Here is a 25,825-nt window from a genome sequence, read left to right as displayed (position 1 = left end):
TTTTCCGCAACTACTTTAACAATTTCGATTTATTTTTGAGCTGTGGTAATATCCCTAGTAGAAATTGCAAGATCATCTGAAAAAGCGAGGCAATCTATTCTAAAATTACTCCTACCTCACTTGATTGATTGATCTATATTTTGACTCGACTTTTGCTGTCGCCAGTCTGTAATTATCTTTTCCAAAACACAGTTAAACAGTAGTAGAGAGAGTCCATCTCCCTGTCTAACACCAGCCTTTATATCAAATGCCTCAGATATTTGTCCCATAAGTATAACTTTAGAGCTACTGTCGGTTGTCGTTAATCAGACTTTTATTATCTAGTCCGTGTTATTTTAAAATATGGAAAAGAGATGCGTGATCAACTGAGTCATAGGCTTTTTTTTAAATCCACAAGTGTACAGACATTATTGTTACTAAAACCCCTTTGGGGCATAAGAACTAGTTTTAAATTAAGAACTTGTTCTGGACAGGATCTGTTTGGTCTAAAGCATGTTTGGTATTCACCAGCCTTAGGTTCTAACAGTTCTTGGGCTCGATGAAATAAACATCGCGAGAGAATTTTGTATGTGACTGGGAGAAGAGAGATTCCTTGGTAATAATTAACATCAGTTCTATCACCTTTTTTAGGCATTGTATGAATTAGGGCAGTTTCGAGTCCTCAGCTATTTTCTCAGTTTAGCAGATACGTCCTATTACGAGTGATCGTATTTGAGTGATCTCTTTTATACTGTTAGAGCCTGCTGATTTTAGTAATTAAGCAGTCATACCGTCTTCTCTGGATGCTTTATTGTTTTTAAGTCTATAAATTTGTTTAGTTATTTCGCGTTCGTCAGGTTCTGCAGGGTTAGGGTTGGTGTTATCAGTTTCCTCTGGTTGGAATTTATTCGCTGGTTCTGGACAGTTCAATATTTTTTCAAAATAATTACCAAGTATCTTACAATTTACCTAGTTGTTAAGAGCAAAACTGCCATTTTCATGTTTGAAGCAGAGACTATGAGGTTGCTAACTGATTAGTTTTGTTTTGAATCTCTTATAGAAGTTTATTGCATTGTTCTTTTGGAAGTCTTTCTCGATTTCTAAAGGTTGGCATTTTAGTAGTTTCTTTTACAGTGTCGGATTAATTTAGATACTTCTTTTCTTACAGTTAGAAAGGCGTTGTACGTATTTTCAGTGTTGTTACTATTGCAATTTTCGGATGCCTCATGCCTAGACTCAACTGCTGTTTCATAATCCTTGCTTCACCAAGGTGTTTTTGTTTCTTTCGAAGCGGAATTAAATTTTGTGCTGTTTTGATGAGTTTTTCTGTTAGATTTTGCCAATTTTTGGATTTTTTTGGTCTAGTTCGCTTGTTAGAGTCGCGAATTTTTGGCGGCGTCAAATTTTGGGATAACATTTCTTGTTTTGAAGAGTTTTTCAGGTAGAAATTTTACTTTTATTCGCATTAAATAATGGTCAGAACGAGTATTAGTCCTTTTCCTAACTTGGACATTTAAAATTTCTTTGTCGTTAGGGTATGAAACTGCTCTATGATCGATTTGAAATTCCCCAATAAATGTACTAGGTGCCTGCCAAGTTTCTTGTTTAGAAGGGTTCTTTGAAAATGTGTTGACATGATTTTGAGGTTAAAGTTTTTGCACGTTTCAACGTCTTTGGCCATTTTGGTTTGTCCATTTATCTGCAGGAAATCCACCTACCGTTTTCTTATACTTTTTTTCTCTTTACATAATTGTGTATTAAAATTTCCCATTAAAATTTTAAAGTGGTTTGAGGGAATTTTCGAGATTATGCTTTCTAACCTATCCCAAGATACATTAACTGCATCAGTTTTTTACAGTTATCCTCACCGAATGGCATATGGGCATTAATTAAAGTGTTTTCTTTATTTGCGTATTGAAGAGAAATTGTCATTAGTCTGTCATTAGCGGATTTTACCTCCTTTATTGATTTTAAATTATTTTTGTAGACAGCAAAAGCAACTCCCGGATGTGGTATATTATTAAGTATTCCTTTAATTGCCGAAATCCATGGCGTTACTGTCTGTCAATCGTGTTTCTTGAAGTGCCAAAATTTGAATCTTCTTTAAATGTATCTCCCAATTTATGAAGTTTACTTGATTGAAGGGTGTTTGTATCTTAAGTGTAGCAAAATATGTATTTGTTTTGATTTTAAGTTGGCTAGAGGACTCCGACTTCCTTTGTTAAATCACATTGCATTTTAACCTGGCCGCCCCTTAATCCGAAAGATCAGTTGCGCCAGTATGAGGCCTACTAGCGGTGGATTTGACCACCTGGCGTAATAGGGTGACCATCAAAATGCTCCATGATGATTGTAGCTGGCATCAGGTGGGGTTGAGTAGACTCACTTAGTGAACTCGGCGGAAAGATTAGTTCCAGGACATAAATTTCAGCCGCACCACTGACGCTTTGCTGCTTGCCACAAGACAGAAGCAAAGTGGATTTGCTTTTTTTTTCATGCTCCGGGACTGCTTATACTGTATTCGGAGCTGTCCACCATATCTCATGGAAAGTCCACTATCCGCCACCTGTGACCAGTCCAATACCCTACGCAAGGTCGGCCTCTTAGACTTTTAGTTACAAAGTCTTGAAGCCTGGATGGTTTCTGTTTTATTTTTTCTACGTGGGTACATGTGTAAATCTGGCAATGTACTGAGTAATATTTTCTGTATTATTCAGTATATTGCCAGGTTTAGTCATGTACCCAAGTAAAACGGTTATTAGCAATTACAACATGCACTTTATACTGTACTTATCGAAACATACGTATTTTTTATACATTCAGCTCTAAGCATTGTTGTACAGTTTACATTACAGATGTTTTATTGCTTATAACATATTTTCATATATCCCAAAGTAAGCTTTAGTGTATTTGTGCGAAGTTGGGAAAACATGTTGTATTGCTTCTCTGAGTGCCTTTGTACATTACCTAATAAGGGTAGCAGCGACCATGAAGGAATTTATCTCACGTATTCGCCTTTCGTTTGTACACGTCAGTCTTTATCCGACTCCATAAGCAAAACTCAAATGGCGTAAGATTTTGCGATCTCAGTGGTCAGTTAATTATACTACCATGACCAACCCAGCGGTAATGAGATGTTTCCTTGCGCTTCTGGTAAAATATTGAAGTTCTCCCTCATGTGGAAGCAGACTGCACTTCGCGTGGCCAAAGGAAAATCCTGAAGAGTCCACCACACGAATTTGGCATTATCTCCCTTCTAACATGACTGGAACTGACAACGTGTTACCGAACATGCCGAACCAAACATTGACTACAGACGAATTTGGATGTTGGTTTCCACTGCAGTGTGTGGTTCTTTTCTGCCACCAACGATGATTATTACGTGTGTTGTTGATTTTGTGTGAACCTTAATGGAAGAAAAGACGATTGTGACTTAATCAGTAGCGTAACTCAAGTCGTGTGGGACTCCTGCTAATGCGAAGGTTGTAACGTAGGTACAAGTTTTTCGCGTGTAATGTTCGCCATACACGTCCTCGTGGGACATTGCTCTGTCTAGAAAACCGCTGTGTCTTGTTAGTTGGGCTACAGTGCACTATTTCAACAAAGAACTACACGTTCAGAAGAAAAATTGATTTGAAGAATACCAGTGTCATGAAATGTGCTGAAAACTCAGGTAAACACTCTAATATCTGGAATTCCAACGGTTTTATTCGACAGCTGTAGGAGCACTACCATCGCTGGAGCCGTCAACATACATCATATCTGCACATTCTTCATTGGTGCAGAAATGTGGCATTTTAGCCAGCTCGTGTACAAACATAGCTTACCGATGGTTCATCCTGATATACTCTCAATCTCTTGCACTACTTCACTCTGAACATACCATGGATAACTGCGCGTGGAACGGGCTAGTTTAATGGCACTTATGCTTTTTGAGAGGAAAGTAGTTAGACACTGTAGATTGGGTTAAAATAAGACGCCAAAAAAGATTGGGTGAGTAAGATACATTTGCGCGCTCCACTAGCCCAAGAGCAGGTGCACATTAAACATGTTCTATCTCGGAAACCATTAGGAGTAGGTCATATGACAATATGAAGTTTTGTTTCAAGTGAGCTTATCCATGAATACTGATAGTTTCTTCGGGGCGCTCTATATAAGGGGAGCACCGTCTCTATTCCGACAGTCAGTGACCTTAACACCTGATGACATTGGTGGAGACAGCTATCTAAAAATGGAGTATTTTATTCAAAGTGATGCAGCAAGCAAACTTTGAAGAACCTTTCCTTATACACGGAATGCAGATGATGTTACTCCTACTGAAATTCTAATCCCTCGCATATGCAACCATGTACACATTTCATGCCAGTTTGACGTTTAGTGTGTTGCATTTTTAATGGTCAGTGGTGTAGTTTCATTCTAAACCCCTTGAAAAGGAACAGTAATCGCCAATAAACAGGGATCAGTGAAGCAAAATGCATCCGGTGAACGATTTTCGTATTGTTGAGAGGTTCCATGCCCTCTTTTGCATGTCTCCTCTCATTTTCATCAACTTTATTAATGTTCTATGTCATTGCACGGTAGTAACAGACCGAATAAGGTTATTGTAATGGGAGCATTTGTGCTGAGATCTCAAAAAATACTTTTCACTTGATTCCTAAACATGTTGGGTAACTTCCCAGTGTGGCCTGAGTGAGGCGAGCATCGGAGGACGCGGCACACTGCATTTCCGGTTGGAGGCTGCACTTCCCTGAATTCTGTGGGGTTCGTACAATAGGCTTAAGCGCCTGGCGGAACGACTGACGTCGGTCGAGTTTCGCCTATTGTATGCAGGGTGAAACGACCTGCGGGACATCTGAGTGTCGCCGCAGTTTAGGTGTTTACCGTTCCGGCGCATTTGGAACGAAGACTCCTGGCACCAACTGACTGCATTGTCCTCCTGATTCTGAGAATACTTGTGGACCGTGCCTTGCTGCGTGCGACTGTCTGGCACCGGACTGCCGGTGGTCTAGGCAGGTTGTTTTCGTAGCCGGTCAAACGGCAAGTTCAGTGCCCTTAGCTGAATAGCAGAGGCATGATTGGTCAACTTAAACTGAGGCTAATTGACGTCATAAAGCCCTGCTCGAAATTGGAGGAAACGGTCGCTATTGGCGCGAATGCTGCTCTGAGACATTATGGGGGAATTTTGGAATCCGAACTGAATGCTGATTCGCAGTTTTCGAGGAGAGTAGGGAGTTGAGCAATGCTGGCTTCGCTCTTGCATCACATCACAGAAGGGGATTCGGGATCTGATCTTCCTCAGAGTGGGACGGTTTTGCGACTTGGTCGCTCGTTTTCGGAAGAACTTAGAATTCTCGGACAACCTTCGCGGCCAGGGGTGACACAGAGTCGCTGCACGGCAGAAATCGGCGCCTACATCATCAGGACGCTCCCTACCGACGCCGTGCTGCAGATTTCATTACTGGCACAGTATTTTGCGGCTCCGGAATTGTAGGACCTTATCAATTTTGTACTGAATCCCTCAGCAACACGCGTGCTCGCTTTGCTACACCTTGCTTGTTTCTCCTTGTGATCCCATTTGAGCTCTCACTACTAATTGCGATACTGCTGTATAGAAGGGAGATTAATATTTGATTCATTACGACCTCCAGTCATTATCGTCAATCTATTGCATCATAGAGAGTAGGAGCCCCCTGTTCTCGAGACAATTCTTGTTCTCATAACAGTTCAGTGTAGCCTATCCTTTAACGTACTGTGTGTGTCGACAATCATGCGCATTTATGTTCTGATATATAATAAATCTCATTGTAATATTTAATGCGCATATCATTTCGTAGATATAGGCAGAATCACATTTCCTGTTGTTTGTTATGATAAAGTTCTCTTTTTCTGAGTAGATTACGATTTTTATTAAATTATTGTGAGTGTGCACACCTTATTTAGATTACGGAGGCTTTCCCGGGGTAATAAGTCTTGAATAGGAAACCCGGGGTGTACAAAATTTCGTGTCAATGTGGGAATGCTTACGTTGGCCGTTCTATTCGCACAGTGCATTACAGGTGTTTGGAATATCGCCGTCATACGAGGCTACAACAGCCGGAAAAATCGGCGGTAGCAGAACACTGCCTAAATGAGGGACACAAAATGAAATTGAGGAAACTGTTGTGGTTGCCAACATTTCCGGTTTGTGGAACAGTGTCTATAAAGAGGCGATTGGAATTAGGTTGGCTGATAATTTAATCAACAGAGACAATGAATGGGTTTCCTCTTAGCAAAACGTGGAATCCTGTATTATTTCGCATCAAAACTGATCGTTCTTCGGTGCGGCTTTGATTGCGATATATCGTTGCCAGCAGTGTTTCACTAAGGGCGGCGCCACCTCTCTGTTTTGGAAGGCAGAAACCGTGATAGGCGGCGCATGCGCCGTGTACTGAACGGTGGCTTATACAGGGTGTTACAAAAAGGTACGGCCGAACTTTCAGGAAGTATTCCTCACACACAAATAAAGAAAAGGTGTTATGCGGGCATGTGTCCGGAAACGCTTAATTTCCATGTTAGAGCTCATTTTAGTTTCTTCCACCTACGCTCAATGGAGCACGTTATCATGATTTCATACGGGATACTCTACCTGTGCTGCTAGAACATGTGCCTTCACAAGTACGACACAACGTGTGGTTCATGCACGATGGAGCTCCTGCACATTTCAGTCGATGTGTTCGTACGCTTTTCAACAACAGATTCAGTTACCGATGGTTTGGTAGAGGCGGACCAATTCGATTGCCTCCACGCTCTCCTGACCTCAACCCTCTAGACTTTCATTTATGGGGGCATTTGAAAGCTCTTGTCTACGCAACCCCGGTACCAAAAATAGAGACTCTTCGTTCACGTATTGTGGTCGGATGTGATAGAATACGCCATTCTCCAGGGCTGCATCAGCCCATCAGGGATTCCATGCGACGGAGGGTGGATGCTTGTATCCTCGCTAACGGAGGACATTTTGAACATTTCCTGTAACAAAGTGTTTGAAGTCACGCTGGTACGTTCTGTTGCTGTGTGTTTCCATTCCATGATTAATGTGATTTGAAGAGAAGTAATAAAATGAGCTCTAACACGGAAAGTAAGCGTTTCCGGACACAAGTCCACATAACACATTTTCTTTCTTTGTGTGTGAGGAATGTTTCTTGAAAGTTTGGCGGTACCTTTTTGTAACACCCTGTATAGGACGTCGATTTACAACCTGGCGTCAGTTCTCAGCGGGACTCATCAGCAGAAGCAGCGTTTTCCTGAAGATGGCGACCAGTTGGTTCGCCGAAATATCGAGTCAAGTTGATTTTAGGATCTGGCAGCAAATCCGAAGAGACTTTCAACACTCCTTATTTTACCAACTAGCAGGGTCCACCATAATTTCCTTCCGTTACCGTTGTGCGCATGATTAATTAGCTGGTAGATAAGGAGGGGGTAGGGTGCATGTCTTGTTCTCATGCAGAATTCGTCTGAATTATAGAGGTAGGGGAAGGCGGGGCAAGATGGGGAAGCTAACTTTAAATTCTTACAAAAGGAAAAAAATAAACAAATTCAAGTAGGTTTGATTATCATTTGTTTGTTTAGCCATTGAATTACAATAGCATGCAAAGAAACCTGCGAACTTTTTACATTTAGTTACAAATATCTCTGATTTGAAACACAAACTACCAATTCCCCGTCTTGCCCCATGTGCGGGGTAAGATGGGGAACTAGCATGAATTCATCTCTAAAACTTAAATAAGGACTAGAATAACGAAATAATGTAACGATAAGGTTTCGAAACATGATTCTGCGAATTGTAGAAACAGGTATTACGTTTTATTTAGGCCTCTTACTTTCACATAGTACTCAAGTGTGGACAGCCTCGTCATCATCACTTTCTGTCCCTGCACAAGTTCGTGGGCACCCCGACGCTGAAACACATATTTCTGTGGCACGTTAAACTGTCGAGCAGCCCTGAAACTACCCATATGACCTTCCATGACAGCGTTTACAGTGCTTTCCATTGAGTCCAATGACCAATCTTGCCTTGACGTTTGTCGCCGATACTTGCCAACCATCTGAAATAAAACACGTGGAACGTACTATTGAGTCAGATCATTTCTGGTAATCTATGTTATACAGTAAATACAGGGTGTTTCAAAAATGACCGGTATATTTGAAACGGCAATAAAAACTAAACGAGCAGCGATAGAAATACACCGTTTGTTGCATTATGCTTGGGACAACAGTACATTTTCAGGCGGACAAACTTTCGAAATTACAGTAGTTATAATTTTCAACAACAGATGGCGCTGCAAGTGATGTGAAAGATATAGAAGACAACGCAGCCTGTGGGTGCGCCATTCTGTACGTCGTCTTTCTGCTGTAAGCGTGTGCTGTTCACAACGTGCAAGTGTGCTGTGGACAACATGGTTTATTCCTTAGAACAGAGGATTTTTCTGGTGTTGGAATTCCACCGCCTAGAACACAGTGTTGTTGCAACAAGACGAAGTTTTCAACGGAGGTTTAATGTAACCAAAGGACCGAAAAGCGATACAATAAAGGATCTGTTTGAAAAATTTCAGCGGACTGGGAACTTGACGGATGAACGTGCTGGAAAGGTAGGGCGACCGCGTACGGCAACCACAGAGGGCAACGCACAGCTAGTGCAGCAGATGATCCAACAGCGGCCTCGGGTTTCCGTTCGCCGTGTTGCAGCTGCGGTCCAAATGACGCCAACGTCCACGTATCGTCTCATCCGCCAGAGTTTACACCTCTATCCATACAAAATTCAAACGCGGCAACCCCTCAGCGCCGCTACCATTGCTGCACGAGAGACATTCGCTAACGATATAGTGCACAGGATTGATGACGGCAATATGCATGTGGGCAGCATTTGGTTTACTGACGAAGCTTATTTTTACCTGGACGGCTTCATCAATAAACAGAACTGGCGCATATGGGGAACCGAAAAGCCCCATGTTGCAGTCCCATCGTCCCTGCATCCTCAAAAAGTAATGGTCTGGGCCGCCATTTCTTCCAAAGGAATCATTGGCCCATTTTTCAGATCCGAAACGATTTCTGCATCACGCTATCTGGACATTCTTCGTGAATTTGTGGTGGTACAAACTGCCTTAGACGACACTGTGAACGCCTCGTGGTTTATGCAAGATGGTGCCCGGCCACATCGCACGGCTGACGTCTTTACTTTCCTGAATGAATATTTCGATGAGGCGGCGTGGATTGGCCTCCCTATTCGCTAGACATGAACCCCTGTGACTTCTTTCTGTGGGGACACTTGAAAGACCAGGTGTACCGCCAGAATCCGGAAACAATTGAACAGCTGAAGCAGTACATCTCATCTGCATGTGAAGCCATTCCGCCAGACACGTTGTCAAAGGTTTCGGGTAATTTCATTCAGAGACTACGCCATATTATTGCTACGCATGGTGGATATGTGGAAAATATCGTACTATAGAGTTTCCCAGACCGCAGCGCCATCTGTTGTTGACAATTGTAACTACTGTAATTTCGAAAGTTTGTCTGCCTGAAAATGTACTGTTGTCCCAAGCATATTGCAACAAACGGTGTATTTCTATCGCTGCTCGTTTAGTTTTTATTACCGTTTCCAATATACCGGTCATTTTTGAAACACCCTGTACCATATTTCCAATAATCAGTCGTTAAAACATACTAAGAATACTGACTTTGCACGTTTTGTGTATTTTTATTCACCATATAGCTTAAGGCATACTTTGTAATTAATTAGGAAACGTTGGAATAACGAATACCATTCTATTTACAATTGTATTCAACGTATAATGTACGTGTTCAGAACCCGCAGCGAGGTAAACACATGAGACGATAAGAACGTAATGGACAAATAGCAGGGGCAAGACGGAGAAGCTCCCCATCTTGCCCCACCCCGTCCTGCTCCCGACCATTCTGTCAGGTTATATTACGCCTAACTGAACACTATGTAGTGAACATTGACTACTGACACAGCAGTTTACTGTTAATAAGACGTACTATTCAGTGCTATATATACAGTCTGGACAAATGTTCACGAAACACGTTTTAGGACCTCGAAAGGTGTAAAACATTGCAAATCAGTGTAACAATTGTACGTACCTTGCAAAGCTCACAGAAACCGCCGCGAAACTAAGGTTCAGCAATGTCAACACACTGGGACCTGTGTAATGATGATGTTGACGTAGCTATCCACAGATGGCAATACTTTAACTGTAGCTTATAGCCCTTCCCCGTCTTACCCCACCTCCCTGTCTTGCCCCGCCTTCCTCAAAAAACTCTTCTCCACCCCGGCACCTCGCAGTGTGTAGAAGGTAAAGCAAGTAATACTTATAACCCAGCAGTACTAATGATTATGGCAATCAGAAAAAACGCATTAATTACCCAAATCTTGACCCTGACCCAGTAGCAAGTGCTTCCATAGAGCACAAGGCTTACAACGCCCACCATCTCAGCCGCGTTCCTTCTCCTCAGGCTACGACGCTGCCGACACTTGCTCGAGCACGGCTCCCGCCCTTAATTTCTTCACGCCCTTTCCTCTCCGCCAAACCTCCCGCGCCGTCTTAATAAACGTCGGGGCGCGAGCCCAGTCCTCGCCCTCTAGCCCACCCAGCCCTTCCCGACGACTGTTTTATTATTGCCGCCGCTGACGCGCCAGAGCGCCGAGCCGGCGGGAGTTGAACGTCGCAACACGGATTTCATTATCCTTCCGCCCTGGCGGCACTTGTCGCCGCCGCCAGCAATTAGCATCGTTAGCAGCGCGAGAATCCCCGGAGACCCAGGACCGCCCGCGTGGACCCTCACAGCCGCCGCGGGGGGTCCTCGGCTCTGCCGCCCCCCGAGCAATTACGCCCCCTTCCTAGGCCTAGGCTCAACAGTGGTGCCTCCTGTACTAAACTTACTTGTCGTTCCTAAGTAGTACCGATCTCGTAAGTCACAGACTAGTCCACAAACGACGTAGATCAAGGAACTAGGTTTCTTCGACCTCAGCCACACATTCAACGCTGTTGTTTCTGATATACTAACTGCAAAAAAATTGTGTAATTATTGTAGCAGTTAAGAAACTGTTTCAATTATATTGTGCAACGTGTATCAATGCGCTAAAAATATGTTAAATATACTCTAAAAACTTTAAAATATACGTAAACACATTATTTCGTGAATGAGATTTTCACTCTGCAGCGGAGTGTGCGCTGATATGAAACTTCCTGGTAGATTAAAACCGTGTGCCGGGCCGAGACTCGAACTCGGGACCTTTGCCTTTCGCGGGCAAGTGCTCTACCAACTGAGCTACCCAAGCACGACTCACGCCCCGTCCTCACAGCTTTACTTCTGCCAGTACCTCGTCTCCTACCTTCCAAACGTAACAGAAGCTCTTCTGCGAAGAAGAGCTCAGTTGGTAGAGCATTTGCCCGCGAAAGGCAAAGGTCCGGAGTTCAAGTCTCGGACCGGCACACAGTTTTAATCTGCCAGGAAGTTTCATATCAGCGCACACTCCGCTGCAGAGTGGAAATCTCATTTTGGAAACATCCCCCAGGTTGTGGCTAAGCCATGTCTCCGCAATATTCTTTCTTTCAGGAGTGCTAGTTCTGCAGGTTCGCAGAAGAGCTTCTGTTAAGTTTGGAAGGTAGGAGAAGAGGTGCTAGAAGAAGTACAGCTGTGAGGAGGGGGTGTGAGTCGTGCTTGGGTAGCTCAGTTGGTAGAGCACTTGCCCGCGGAAGGCAAAGGTCCCGAGTTCGAGTCTCGGCTCGGCATACCGTTTAATCTGCCAGGAAGTTTCACATTATGTCGTCTTTTATTACTCTTGACGAAGTAATCAGACCTTAAACGCAGTCTGAAACTCTGTCTGTAATAAAAGTAATACGCTGAAGAGCTAAAAAACTGGTACACCTGCCTAATGCGACGTATGGCCCCCGCGAGCACACAGAAGTGCCACAAAATGACGTGGCATGGACTCGACTGGAGGGATATCATGACTCCTGCAGGGCTGTCCATAAATCCATAGGAATACGAGAGTGGAGATCTCTTCTCAACAGCACGTTGAAAGGCGTCCCAGATATGCTCAATAATGTTCAGATATGTGTTGTTTAGCAGCCAGCGAATGCGTTTAAATTCAGAAGAGTATTCCTGGAGCCACTCTGTAACAATTCTGGACGTGTGGGGTGTCCCACTGTCCTGCTGGTATTGCCCAAGTACTCTGAATGCACAATGGACATGAATAGATGCAGGTGATCAGACACGATGCTTACGTACGTGGCACCTGTCAGAGTCGTGTCTATGTATCAGGTGTTCCATGTCACTCCAACTCCACACGCCCCACACCATTACAGAGCCTGCACTAGCTCGAACAAACCTCTGTGACATGCAGAGTCCATGGATTCAACACGTTGCCTTCATATCCGTACACGTCCATGCGCTCGATGCAATTTGAAATGAGATTCTTCCGATCAGGCAGTATGTTTCCAGTCGTCAACAGTCCAACGACGGTGTTAACGGGCCCAGGCGAAGCGTAAAGTTTTGTGTGCTGCAGTCATCAAGGGTACACGAGTGGGTCTTCGGCTCGGAAAGCCCATGTTGATGATGTTCTGTTGAGTGGTTCGCACGCTGACACTTGTTGATGGCCCAGTATTGAAATCTGCAGCAATTTTCTGAAGGTTTGCACTTCTCTCACGTTGTACTATTCGATTCAGTCGTCGTTGGTGCTGTTCTTGCTGGATCTTTTCCGGCCGCAGCGATGTCGGAGATCTGGTGTTTTACCGGATTTCTGATATTTACGGTACGCTCGTGAATGATTGTAAGAGAAAATCCCCACTTCATCGTTACCTCGGAGATGCTGTGTCCCACTGCTCGAGCGCCGATTATAGCACCACGTTCAAACTCACTTAAATCTTGATAACCTCCCATTGTAGCATCAGTAACCGATCTAACAATTGCGCCAGACACTTGTCTCATGTAGGCGTAGCCGACCGCAGCGCCGTATTCTGCCTGTTCATATATGTCTATATTTGAATATCCGTGGCTATACCAGTTTCTTTGGTGCTTTACTGTCACCCTCTCATCATTAGACGCTTTCTATCTTTAGCATTAGTTGCTTTTACTGCAGCAAATTAAGAATTTTTGCATCAAATATCGCATGATGAAATATTTTTGTTTCCTCAGTGACCGGTTTCGATATGTCTAGCTGTCATATTCGGACCTCATGGGAATAGTACTAGTGATCATAAGGGCTCACTCCACGTACAAAATACAGGAGCTACACTGGGGTGTGAAATACATACAATATGGTAATTTATAAATTTAATAAAAATAAATTGCTTCATTAGTGTGCGTCGAAGCTGTGGCGAGTTCGTCCGAGCAGTCTTTACGTCTATGTCCCATAAGAAAAAAAAAAAGTTTGACAGTAGGTCTCCTCGGACAAAATTGCCGCCATTCTGGGGAACACTGTTAGCGGTATGTATTTTTATTCATTATTTTAATTACTATGTTTTCTGTGCATTACGAGCATATGTCACATCTGCAAATGGGTCTGCTCTCTTTATGGCTGTACGATTCAAGCACAGTAACATTTCCATTAGGTCCTAAGATGACAGCTAGACCTGTCGAAACGGGTCACTGGAGAAACAAAAATATTTCAACAGAATACCTTGGCTGCAAAAATCGTTATTTATAGTTATAAATCAGATCACACCCAGAAACATGTGTAACTTATACATTTAACTATTTTTCTCACTCTCCTGGAAAAACGGTTTTCTTCTGTCCCTTTAAATATTTTTGCATAAAGAGGAGGACCTCTTTACTTCATACGAATTCACAGGACAGATCAATAACGAGGCTATGTCACCTACCGAATAAGCATGAAGCTGTTTCTCAGATTCTTCATGTAACATCTTATTCCTGTCCTAAATAAACATTAAATCTTCATTACTTGCTTTAATTTTCTCCATTCTGTTAGGGAAGACACTTTCCTATTTCTTTTGGTATGTCTTTGTTGACAGCTGTTTCGTACATTGAGCCATGTGCGGCTTGCGTTCATGCCGTTTGTTCTTTGCGTTTTGTCTTCGGCGTCTTGCTTCTTCCTTACTTACTGGCGTAACAAAGCTGCTGGCTTGCCTCCTTGAGTGGCATCAGCAGCGCTTATCGATATTGGTACTGTCGCACTATCTTTGGTGTGACCGCTAGTATTTCCGGGTGGTGGTGGTTTGTGTGGTAGTCAGTCGGTTGGGATGGAGCAGCGAGGAACTCTCCATGGCTCGAGGCCAGGCTGGGACTTCTGGCGGTGTGCATGCACTGTCGGATCATGAGGCGCTAGCTGCAAGAGCGACAAAGTTCGTTACCCACCGAACCGACAATCCTTTCCATGAACAATACGAGACTGGAATAGAAGGGAGAACCGATAGAGTTACTCAAGGTACCCTCCGCCACCCACCGTTAGGTGGCTTGCGGAGTATGGATGTAGATGGAGAGTAGAACCTGGGCGCTAATGTTGAGTGATCAGTTAATCTGCTATGAAACCTCAACTACTGTGACATCTCTTCGTTCATTAGCGGGTTGTTGCTCCCTGGGCTGTTCAGGCTAGCAGCAATGTACGAGGTGCATTCAAGTTCTAAAGCCTCCGATTTTTTTTCTCCAGACTGGAAAGAGATAGAAACATGCGCATTGTTTTAAAATGAGGCCGCGTTCATTGTCAATACATCCCAGAGATGGCAGCACCGTACGGCAGATGGAATTTTACCGCCAGCGGCGAGAATGAGAACTGTTTTAAATACTTAAAATGGCGACGTTTTCCTTACTTGAACAGCTTGCAATTATTCGTTTTCTGAATTTGCGTGGTGTGAAACCAATTGAAATTCATCAACAGTTAAAGGAGACATATGGTGATGGAGTTATGGATGTGTCGTAAGTGCGTTCGTGGGATCGACAGTTTAATGAAGGCAGAACATCGTGTGACAACAAACCGAAACAACGTCGGGCTCGCACTAGCCGGTCTGACGACATGATCGAGAAAGTGGAGAGAATTGTTTTGGGGGATCGCCGAATGACTGTTGAACAGATCACCTCCAGAGTTGGCATTTCTGTGGGTTCTGTGCACACAATCCCGCATGACGACCTGAAAACGCGAAAGGTGTCATCTAGGTGGGTGCCACGAATGCTGACGGACGACCACATGGCTGCCCGTGTGGCATGTTGCCAAGCAATGTTGACGTGCAACAACAGCATGAATGGGACTTTCTTTTCGTTGGTTGTGACAATGGATGAGACGTGGATGCCATTTTTCAATCTAGAAACAAAGCGCCAGTCAGCTCAATTGAAGCACACAGATTCACCGCCACCAAAAAAATTTCGGGTAACCGCCAGTGCTGAAAAAATGATGGTGTCCATGTTCTGTGACAGGGAGGACGTAATCCTTACCCATTGCGTTCCAAAGGGCGCTGCGGTAACAGGTGCATCCTACGAAAATGTTTTGAAGAACAAATTCCTTCCTGCACTGCAACAAAAACGTCCGGGAAGGGTCGCGTGTGTGCTGTTTCACCAACACAACGCACCCGCACATCGAGCTAACGTGACGCAACAGTTTCTTCGTGATACGCAACAGTTTCTTCGTGATAACAACTTTGAAGTGATTCCTCATGCTGCCTACTCACCTGACCTGGCTCCTAGTGACTTTTGGCTTTTTCCAACAACGAAAGACACTCTCCGTGGCCGCACATTCCATTCACCAGCCGTGCTGCTATTGCCCCAGCGATTTTCCAGTGGTCAGAACAGACTCCTAAAGAAGCCTTCGCCGTTGCCATGGAATCATGGCGTCAGCGTTGTGAAAAATGTGTACGTCTGCAGGGCGATTACGTCGAGAAGTAGCGCCAGTTTCATCGATTTCGGGTGAGTAGTTAATTAGAAAAAAAAATCGGAGGCCTTAGAACTTGAATGCATCTCGTATGATGTATTGGAGTCGGCGAAATCTTGCAGCCATCTTCCTATATTGTGATTAATTATTAAATTGATTGTTACTTGCCATTGAAGTGCTCTAGCGGTATTTTCTGCCCTGTGGTCGTTAACTCCCCAGTTACCTGCACTGGTCGTTGGCGTTGATTTCCGGCAGTGTGCCTTTCCTCGTCGTGTTGATGCTGTCTGATGCGGCGTGTAGTTCGACAGCCTTCAAGTTGGTTTTTTTTTATATATATATTTTGCTTGGAGTGGTTATTGTTCCCTTGGCTGATTTTGCACTCCAAATTTGGAAGTCGTAGTGCTTTTCGTATCCTCGTCATCCGCCGATATTTTCCATCGTTGTGCCATTGGTCAGACGGAAGGGAATTGGTTAAATTGTTAATCGGTCCTTCAGCCATCCCTAGTTTGGGTTGTCATCCGATTGTTTAGCATCATATTGCTGCCGTTTGCCACTTGTTACGACTTCTGCAGTACTTGTTAGCGGCAGACACAGTAGCTGCGCCAAAGACTGACACAGCATGGAGTTTTACAATTATTTATTCAACTTTCTTTACAGTTTCTCCCTCGTCGTCGCTGCCCAGCCATGGGGATCCCTCCGCCTGGCTGCTGCTGTGTAGATTCTCCGATAATGCGCTTAACATGCGCCACCAGTGCTCCACTGAAGCCAGGATGCCCTGTGGCTGAGATGAACTCGTCGCCGTGAGGTCAGCTGCCGACGCCTGCTGCACCGGCGGCTGGGAAGCCGTCAGTCGCGATGTCTGCGAGGTCCCGTCATGGACGGAGCACGCGCCGTCGGGCCGGGTTGCCGTGAAGTCCGGGCGTCAGTACCCGGTGGCGCCTGTGACCAAGACCGCGCTGCGGCCGGTCCTGCTGGGAGATCTCGCTGTAGTTAGATAGTCATGGTGCCGATCGAACTCAGGCCGACCTCCATAGCTGAAGTTGACATCTGGCGGCGAACGATTGACTCCTGCGAGCTGGAACAGGCTTCCGGAATCGTCACCTACGAAGATTGAACATCGGACATGGACCACGTACGTCCTCAGATCCGAACTGCTTCCTAATGGCTTCTCTCTGTTGCTGCTTGCGCTCTACTATTTATATTCGGTAGGAGGATGTTTTTACCCTCGGTCTGCATGCGTCTTTGCGTCAGCCGATTGGTAGACTGCTTCTGTCAGCAAGGCTATCTGTACCGCGCTTACTTCGCAACGCCTCGGTCGCTGGCTGTTTTGCGTGAAGCAACGCTTGCTTCATGTGGCCGCAACATTCAACTCATGGCTGCCTATCTCAGCTCACCTTACGTTTGAGCTACCTTCTCAGGCTGACCCTTGGGACACTTCTGAGCAGCACTTGTTCTGTTTGTTTTAGATTGTGATTTCCATTTTAGTTTGAAGTATTGTGCGAGGCCTTCGGCCATGTATTAATTAATTTCTTCTAAATTTTACATAAAGGCTTTCAGCTGTGTTAAATTAAAATTTTGATGATTCATATTACTTAAAATTTTTCCTTAAAATTTTGTTCTATCTGAAATTGTTTCTAATCCAGGCCCTAAGCCGTTAATTGTTTGCTGTGTTACGTGTGGCCTTCAGCTGAGGATTTACGTCAACCCCTTTTAATAAGGCATTCAACCAAGTGTATTTTTTAAAGGCAAATTTTTTTATAAGAAGGAAGGGGTTTATTGTAAATTGTTTGTCTGATCTGTAGTTCAGGCCTTTAGCCATTGTTTCAAATTTGTTTGTGGCCTTCAGCAGTGCAATAAGTTAATATTTCTTTAATAAGGCTTTCGACCATTGGGTTGTAAGTTTAAAAGAAATTTCTTGGTTAGAAAAATTGTTTATTAATGTGTTTTAATTATAATTGTCCTTCAGACGTGTAGTGTAGATCATCAGCCGCTAATTGTTTTCGATTGCATTTTTTTAAATTTTTTTAAATTTTTACCTTCGATTTTTAATTTCTTTTGATTTCTAAGTCAGATCTTCAGTTGTTATTGTTTTTGGTGTGGTTTTGCGCCTTCAGCCCATAAAGCATCTCAAGTTTTCTTTAACTAGGCCTTCAGCCGTATTGTCTAATTGTGATCTTTTAAAGCATTGTGTAAATAAGCAGCTCTTAGAAAAATAAAGTTGCGTGTTTGATTGTGCAACTCACAGTAACTGTTTACGACCCCATCCGCAATCGTAACCTTATACTCTGCACTCTTGAGTACCTACCAACCAGGTTTCGTTTACTTGCAGGGCAGAAGATAGAGGCGTCTCTCTTTCTTCCAAATATGGGATTTCGTTTGGGAGTTTACTAAAATAAGTTTTAATAAACACTGATTCACTATGCAGACACTTCTTTTGCAAGCACTAACTATAGCAGGGATACTTGTTGCTTGATTTTTGTCCATCACGCCAAGTAACTTTTTCACATCTTCTGAAAGATAACTGTAATATACAGTTGTTCCCTATCCCGTGAAAACTGGCTCCGGATGGTAAATGAGTACCTTGTATCATATAACTAAATAATTGCACTCTCGGCGGCGCCTTCGCAAACACCTTTTACACAGAGGGTATTTAGGCATTTACTTGTGAGAAATTCGCTCGAGTTTCCTCTGAAAATCGGTAAACAGTATGTGCAAACAAGTTATATGAATTGTCTTAGGATAAAAACTTGCAGTGTTTCAGAAATCATCATCATGTATGCTGCTGCATCCGCAATTGTCACTAAGAGCTGTTCTTGATTTTCTTTAGCAGGTCACAAAAAATAATGCATCACGAACAACCCTATCAATCGTTATTGTTTGTTTCTTCCATTGTCCTGGTGGCTATGAGATGGGGTGTTCCTGGTCCTGATTCCATAGTTTTCCCCACGACAACGTTGACAGTAAGACATACAGTGTCCCTTTTGAAATATTCAAGCCCATATCTTTGAAGTAAATAATAAAAGGACTATGAATAATATTATATGGACATAAACGACAAATTAATTATGAAAATGTATTAAATTAGCTTCAAAGAAAGACTATATCGATTGTAATATTATAAAAAGACATTATGTATGTTAGATGGGATCGTAGTGCGCAACGTTCTCGAAACATTATTATCTTTGTCATTATATACAAGAGAAAAAAGATATTTAAAATCACTTCGAGTCAGATCATTTCTTCTCCTACATGTAAGATACGCTTGCTATTGTAAAGCGGTAGCTTCTGTTCTATTTGTTCTCGTACATATCGAATAATGCAAGTGTGTATTTTGTGCTTAGTGGAAATGTATTTACGAAAAGTTAGTGCATTGTGTTACTTGAAGAACCCATGCAAACAATTCTTCTTGAATTAATAATTGCAAGAAGTTATTTATCATTTTTTCAGTCACTGTGAAGCGAGCAGCTGTGATCTTTGACAGGCAACGATTGGCCACCATTACGCGGCGTATTTAATTTTTTTTTTTTTTTTTTTTTTTTTTTTGTGTAACATATCACCACAGAGGTAGCAAAAAAGAATCATTTCAAGTTATTCAATTAACTAAAATGCAAAGCATTACTATTTTTATTTCGTCAAAAAACGCATACTTTCAAAGATACGATTTATTCTAGGTCAGTGAACTTGGCCTGCATTACATTTCGCCAAAAGCATTTGAAATAATTTGTAGGGAGCCTGGCGCTCATTTGAAACATAATTTAATATTTATCTTTGGCCACCTACAAATCAATATATATATCTTATATTATCCCTTTCTTGTGTTTATTAATAATAATAATAATAATAATAATAAATAACTGCAGAAAGGAAGGGATAATATAGACACCCACACGTATCGGTTGTTTATCTATAGATAACCATAAATTATATTGTCTCTTACTTCTTTTATTACTAGAAAAGAATTAATTTATTAAAAAAGATCAATAATGTAATCTCGGACTCACTTTTGAGGTAGCAAGTTAAAAAAAAATTATAAGAAATACGTACTTGGTCGTAAAGTAAACTAAATCCCACTCCATGGCACTACAGGTCCTACATAATTTTAAGCTTCCATTTTGAAATATTTCTGCAAAATACGTTTAAGAGTTTTCAATAACTGACAAGTTTTTATAAGGCTCAAAAAATTTGGGAGGGCGGGGGAGGGGGTGAAGTTAGTTGACACAAACTAATGTGATTAAACAAATTTTGTATGTGCTTCTTCTTAAACTTTGCCGCGGTAATTTCCCCTTAGTACTGACTCACCAGCAATTCTCCGTTCGGAATATTTTTCCAGAAAAATTCGAAACTTTATATTTAAATAATAGTTAATAAATAATTTAACTTATTCAAAGGGCCACTTGTGCCTGCAGATAATGCTACTGCTCAGATTGTTTGGAGACATTTTTATTAACAGCTTTACTATGAACAAGTATTTGTAAATGTTGTGTCGTCTAGAATTTTTTATCGCAGAATACCCATGGCTATAACAACGGTTCAAAAATATTTGAACAATGATAAGGCACGGATTTAGGAAAATGCAACGTGCTGCGTGTTTACTGAATGCGATGAAAAACTTTTGAAAGCAGTTATTTGATATCAATAACTCAAACAAGAATCAAACATTGCTGCACAGTGTTTTTTCGTATTACTTAATTCCTAGTAAAAAGTTAATTTTAGAAAAGATTGCCCACACAAGTAAATTCTATTTTAAATTTGTTTTAGAACACCAGTTAATAAGAACTACAACTTCAGAAAGTGAAAACTACATACGCTGTTAACTGCTCTAGGCTTTAACAAACCACAACTGAGCTTTGAGCAACTTCGCTCTAAACACACTAGTTATACAATAACGCAGAGTATTTACAAAGCTTTTTTTTTATCATTAGCAACAATGGTTCAAATGGCTCAGCACTATGGGACTTAACATCTGAGGTCATCAGTCGCCTAGAACTTAGAACTACTTAAACCTAACTAACCTAGGGACATCACACACATCCATGCCCGAGGCAGGATTGGAACCTGCGACCGTAGTGGTCGCGTGGTTCCAGACTGAAGCGCCTAGAACCGCTCGGCCACTCCGGCAGGCTAACATTAGCAAGTGTATAGATCCATTTTAAAAACGTACAACATGTACGCTCAACATTTAATTTAGACCTGATGATTAACAGCAATTTACTTCTTAAGCATTACTCACCCGTTTGACCGGTCTGCTCTAAGGCTTCAAATCTCTCTCTCTCTCTCTCTCTCTCTCTCTCTGACTTTACATTAACGACAATAAAATTGAAAATAATCGAAGAAAATCAAATTACCAATCGTCAGCTACAACATGGCAAGAGCTCTGCTTGCTTCATAGTAAGATTCCACCTGACTCAAGAGAACTGTAATACACTTTAACGCAGGGCAGAAAAGTCACTTCAGTTCTTATTCAATTATTCCCCAGAATCACGTACCGTCTGTCTTGGCACATAGTCGAAGATCAGCTGTACGCTATTCTGTCCTCGCTGACACCTTACAAAGGTGCGCACAGTGATACTGGATAGTCGAGCAGCAACTAACGTTTACAACTTCAGTCCCCGCGCTTCCCATCTCTCAAACAGCTGCAGGTCCACCTCTCTCCTCGCTGCTTATGTCAGTGCCCACCGGTACCGAAATGCCCGCCTCCGCGCCCCCTAGCATGGTGACAGCCATGCCACGCTCATGCTCGCTACTCTGTCCGCAAATCCGCCCTCCAACTCAGTTCCCTCTGCTGTCCCTCTACAATATTCATATGTCTATTATACCGACCAGGGGCTTCTCTTCTGTCTTTGAGAACCAGCCGAAAAACTACGGCTCTATACCAGTGTAGCAAAATCGATACGGATCAGTAATGTGAGTATTTTTAGTTAAATAAAAGCAACTCGAAACCAGCCTTCATTTTTAAAATAAACCGGAAATATAAAGATAAAACAAAAGTGTTTTTCGCACACATGGCACAGTACTTTGATTCCATCTATTGTTAGAAAAGTATTCCACTGTTCAAGCAAATAACGTTTACTGCTCTTCTGCTTCTACATTCACTACGTTTACGTGCGATACGTCTTCCGAAATACGAAACCCGAATTTCGGTAACCGGTTTTCCGTTCTGTGTTTACATATTAAGGTCTCAAGCCGATTTGCAAGCCCAGTTAAATAAGGCACCTCGAAAACAGCTGTTCCGGTTTCTGATTTAGTCATCACAATCGCTCCTTCTCTTTACTTAAATATTAGAAGTAGACAGCTTTATGCTCGGTCTAGTATTTCTGCTTCTTCTTCACTGCACAATAAGTCACTCCGTCATCATCAACCGAATATTTTCAAAACAAGACGTAACCTGTCAAACCAAGCGCGTTTCAAAAAAAGTTATGCTTTTAGATGCGAGCCCAAATCGATTATGGAAGTGGAAAACCAGCAGCTGGAAACTGATTTCCAGTATTGATTTTGGATTGTATACTTGACCAATCAGAAACGGTACCGTCAAATCGGTTTACGAAATTCACTTTTAGGAGCCCCACGTAAGCACAGTGATTGTAATATTCTGGCTCCTCTAGTTCACACTTCAGAAATTACGAGTAACAGCACTATATTTAAAAATTTGGAAGTTAGCTTTATGATTCTTGGAAATGTTATCCCTGCAGCAAGTGGCTTCGTTTGTAACATAAAACAAAGCGTATCGAGTTCAAAATGCGACGGGCGCATCGAACTTTAAAGATATGCAACATGTTTATTGGAAGTTATTTAGTTTATCTTAAGCTGCTGAGCGGCATATTTTTTATACTTTATCAGAAACGCTCATTGTCAATAGCTATGTTCTCAATTTTCGACGCCCTTTTATGAGTTTAGAAACAAGGTAGATAAATCATTCTACATAAACAGTGCAATATATCAGAAATTTGCCAGAGTCTTCCTCGTCTTCTTCGATTATAAAGATGAAACATTTGTGTCCCAAGAATCATTGCTAAAAAAGTAAACTATATGCATAAATTAGTTAAATATGCCTTAACAACTTACATAGGCATTTATATGCACTTCTTCTTCTTCTTCTTCTTCTTCTGTAGTGGTCAATCCAAGAATTGGTTTGCAACAGCTACAATGGCAGCTTGTCTCCATTCTGTGTGTCTTTCAGCTTTTCTCTTCATTTCTTTATAGGTGTTACATCCCACATCTTTCACGGTTTGATCCATGTACCTCAGTCGTGGTCTTCCTCTTGGTCTTTTTCCCTCGACATATCCCTCTATGATTGTGTTCAGGAGTCCTTTATGTCTTAATAGATGGCCTGTAAATTGCACTCTTCTTTTAACATTGAAACTCCCGAAGCTTCTCTTCTCACCTGCTCTTTCCAGAACCACTTCGTTTGTGACCTTGTCGATCCATTTTATTTTGAGCATGCATCACATTTCAAAAGAATTTAGCTTCTGCTGTTCCTCTGTCCCGAGAGTCCATGTTTCACACCCATAGCATGCCACACTCCACACATATGATTTCAAAAATCTTTTCCTGGTTTCAAGGCTGACGCTCTTAGATGTTAATATGTTTTTCTTCTTGTTAAAAGCAGCCTTTGCTTGAGCTATTCTACTTCTCACTTCTGCCTTGCTCCTTCCATCCCTGGTAATATTACTGCCCAGATAAGTAAATTTATCAACTTGCTCAAACAGTTCATTGCCTACATGAACTTGGACTTTCACTTTATATGCACTATCATGCAAATATTCAAAAATCCCGTCTCTAGTGACGAGACTACTGTTAATTTCCCTGTACATTAGGTGGCTCATATAGGGCACTTTTTAAAACGTGTCACGGCATAAGTGATTAAAATGCCAGAAAACAACTCGGAAGACTTTAGCTTTAATGTCAGCGGGGAAGAAAGCCTGCAGACTCACATAAAACGCCACAAGTTTTTGACAAAGTACTCCCTGGCTATTGTCAAGGGGAGTTACTGCTGATGGACTGCAGGAACTTCCTTATATTCTCTAGCTGCCGGCTGTGACGTCACTGATGCCTGCAGTATTGTCATATAACTGGTTGCGTTGACACCGTGTACGATCCGTCTGCATCACTCTCACCATCACTGGATCCTAGGTCATGCAGGGCTGTAGGCCACTCTACAGCACTAAAGCAAGAGCTGAACAATCTTCCACTTTGAATTCCAATTCGAGGACAGAGTTGTGTGCTTCTCGTGGCATAGGGAGGTGAATCAGCGAATTTTGTTTAATTTTATTATTCCACAGCATCATATGGTTGGATGTCCAGCTCCAAACTGCTCAAATAATAATATCGGACATGGTCGCTGTAAATTTTATCGATTTTCTTCAGGCATAGATCAGCGTAAAAGGTATCTCGTAAATACAAGGCACAGAGATTGGATACCAAAATCGAGCAAATACCTGTGTAAAGCTTCTTTACTATGTTTTAGAAACAGATAAGCTCATGGAGCGGTGGTAATGAAATTATATATGTAAGAAATGTGTTTATTTTAGTCTTGCTCCACATTACGTTTACGTAATACGACGTAACATTGTAAGTTTAAAGTAAGCTACTTTTCTTGAGTTTATTTACAACAACTGTGTAAAACCGCAAGTCATTCTGAGGACCTGTTAATTTTATAGAAAGAGTAAATTGGTAGTACTTTATCGCAACTAGTTGGTAATAACAAAATATTTCCAATTATTACTACATGTCCAGTTTGAAGAAAGGCAGGTTGAGCAAAACTTGGCAGACAACAAGTAGAAACTAAAAACCAAATGCAATCCCAACTCTTTTTCGTGTGCCAAATCCTTCTCTTCCAGCTGATAGTCCAAAATAAAGTATCTATAAGAGAACGGTAGGCTGGTTAATAAAATAGTTTAATTCATCTGTTACAACAAGTTCAGAATGTTCCAGTTTGGTTTTTCAGACTGTTTTCAAGTACTAGTTTTCCATCTTAAAGGTCCCCTTATTTGGAACGTAAGTGAATGGATGAAACCTCGAAATACTCGTCAGATCGTCTGCTTTCATTTGCTTGCCTCTTAAAGTCAAATGTAAGCCGTACAAGTAGTACGCTTTAATATTATCTGCGTAAGGAATGTATATTTGATGGCGTTAAGAGCGTATTAAAAAGTGTAAGTGTTAAGTAGAGTTTAAACGAGCGCCTTCAACGTGGGATTTAAAATGGCGGATTGCTCAGCTTGTACTATACAGTGCTCTAGGCCACCCCACCTTCGCTATTAAGAGTGATGTCAATGATTCTTATTTCAATGGCTTCTTTAATTAAACTGTCCCAGAAGCTGTTAGTCTGAACCACGATAGGGGCTCATACAAAGCAGATAGGCTTGCATATGAAAGTACGACGCACTGTTCCCAGAGTAAGTTAAAATGAACGGTATGAGTGAAGTACCCATGGAAACAGACACTAATATAGATTCAGTTCATTCCATAGTAAGTTTGTGTCAACCTTTCAAAGTCCGACAGAACAGACACGACACACATATAGTATGTCTGTAACCTTCGCTGCTATGATATCCTTTTTGAGTGCGGATGTACAATAAGGTCCTAACCTCTTGTAGGAATACAGGAATCGCTACACCCAAATGAGGTAACTGGACAGAAACGCTGTTTAGTAGTGGAATTTAGATCTGACTGCAGGCGTGCTCGGATAGCATGTGGTCAAGATGACCGTTGGCGTTAAACAAGTTATCTGGGTTCGAGTTCCAGTCCATCACAAATTTTCAACTTTCACTATTGAATTATTTCAGTTTTTCAGTGCCAAAATACAGCTGATAGTGGTACCTCCTTCGAAATATTGATATTTACAGACACTGTATTAAAAAGAATTAATCTATTCTGTTGGACATCTTCGACGGAACAACCACCACACATATACCGTATTTCTTTAAGCTAATCTGCTATGATATCCTCCGTGTGGATGCAAACTAGTGTCCGAAC

The 25,825-nt window shown here is 42.1% G+C and overlaps 2 non-coding genes across 2 annotated transcripts; one reads left to right on the top strand and one right to left on the bottom strand.

The window, feature by feature from the left end:
* Positions 1 to 11,237: 11,237 nt before the first annotated feature.
* Positions 11,238 to 11,312, bottom strand: Trnas-cga (transfer RNA serine (anticodon CGA)). Its single transcript has one exon. It is a non-coding gene; the product is annotated as a tRNA-Ser (tRNA).
* A 379-nt stretch (positions 11,313 to 11,691) lies between these two features.
* Positions 11,692 to 11,766, top strand: Trnap-cgg (transfer RNA proline (anticodon CGG)). The gene has a single exon. It is a non-coding gene; the product is annotated as a tRNA-Pro (tRNA).
* Positions 11,767 to 25,825: the final 14,059 nt, after the last annotated feature.

This window comes from Schistocerca serialis, chromosome 8 (genome assembly GCF_023864345.2).
Source record: "Schistocerca serialis cubense isolate TAMUIC-IGC-003099 chromosome 8, iqSchSeri2.2, whole genome shotgun sequence".
In the NCBI taxonomy this organism is placed as follows: domain Eukaryota; kingdom Metazoa; phylum Arthropoda; class Insecta; order Orthoptera; family Acrididae; genus Schistocerca; species Schistocerca serialis.
Note: the sequence above shows the minus strand (reverse complement) of the source record. Positions and strands in the feature narration are given on the sequence as shown.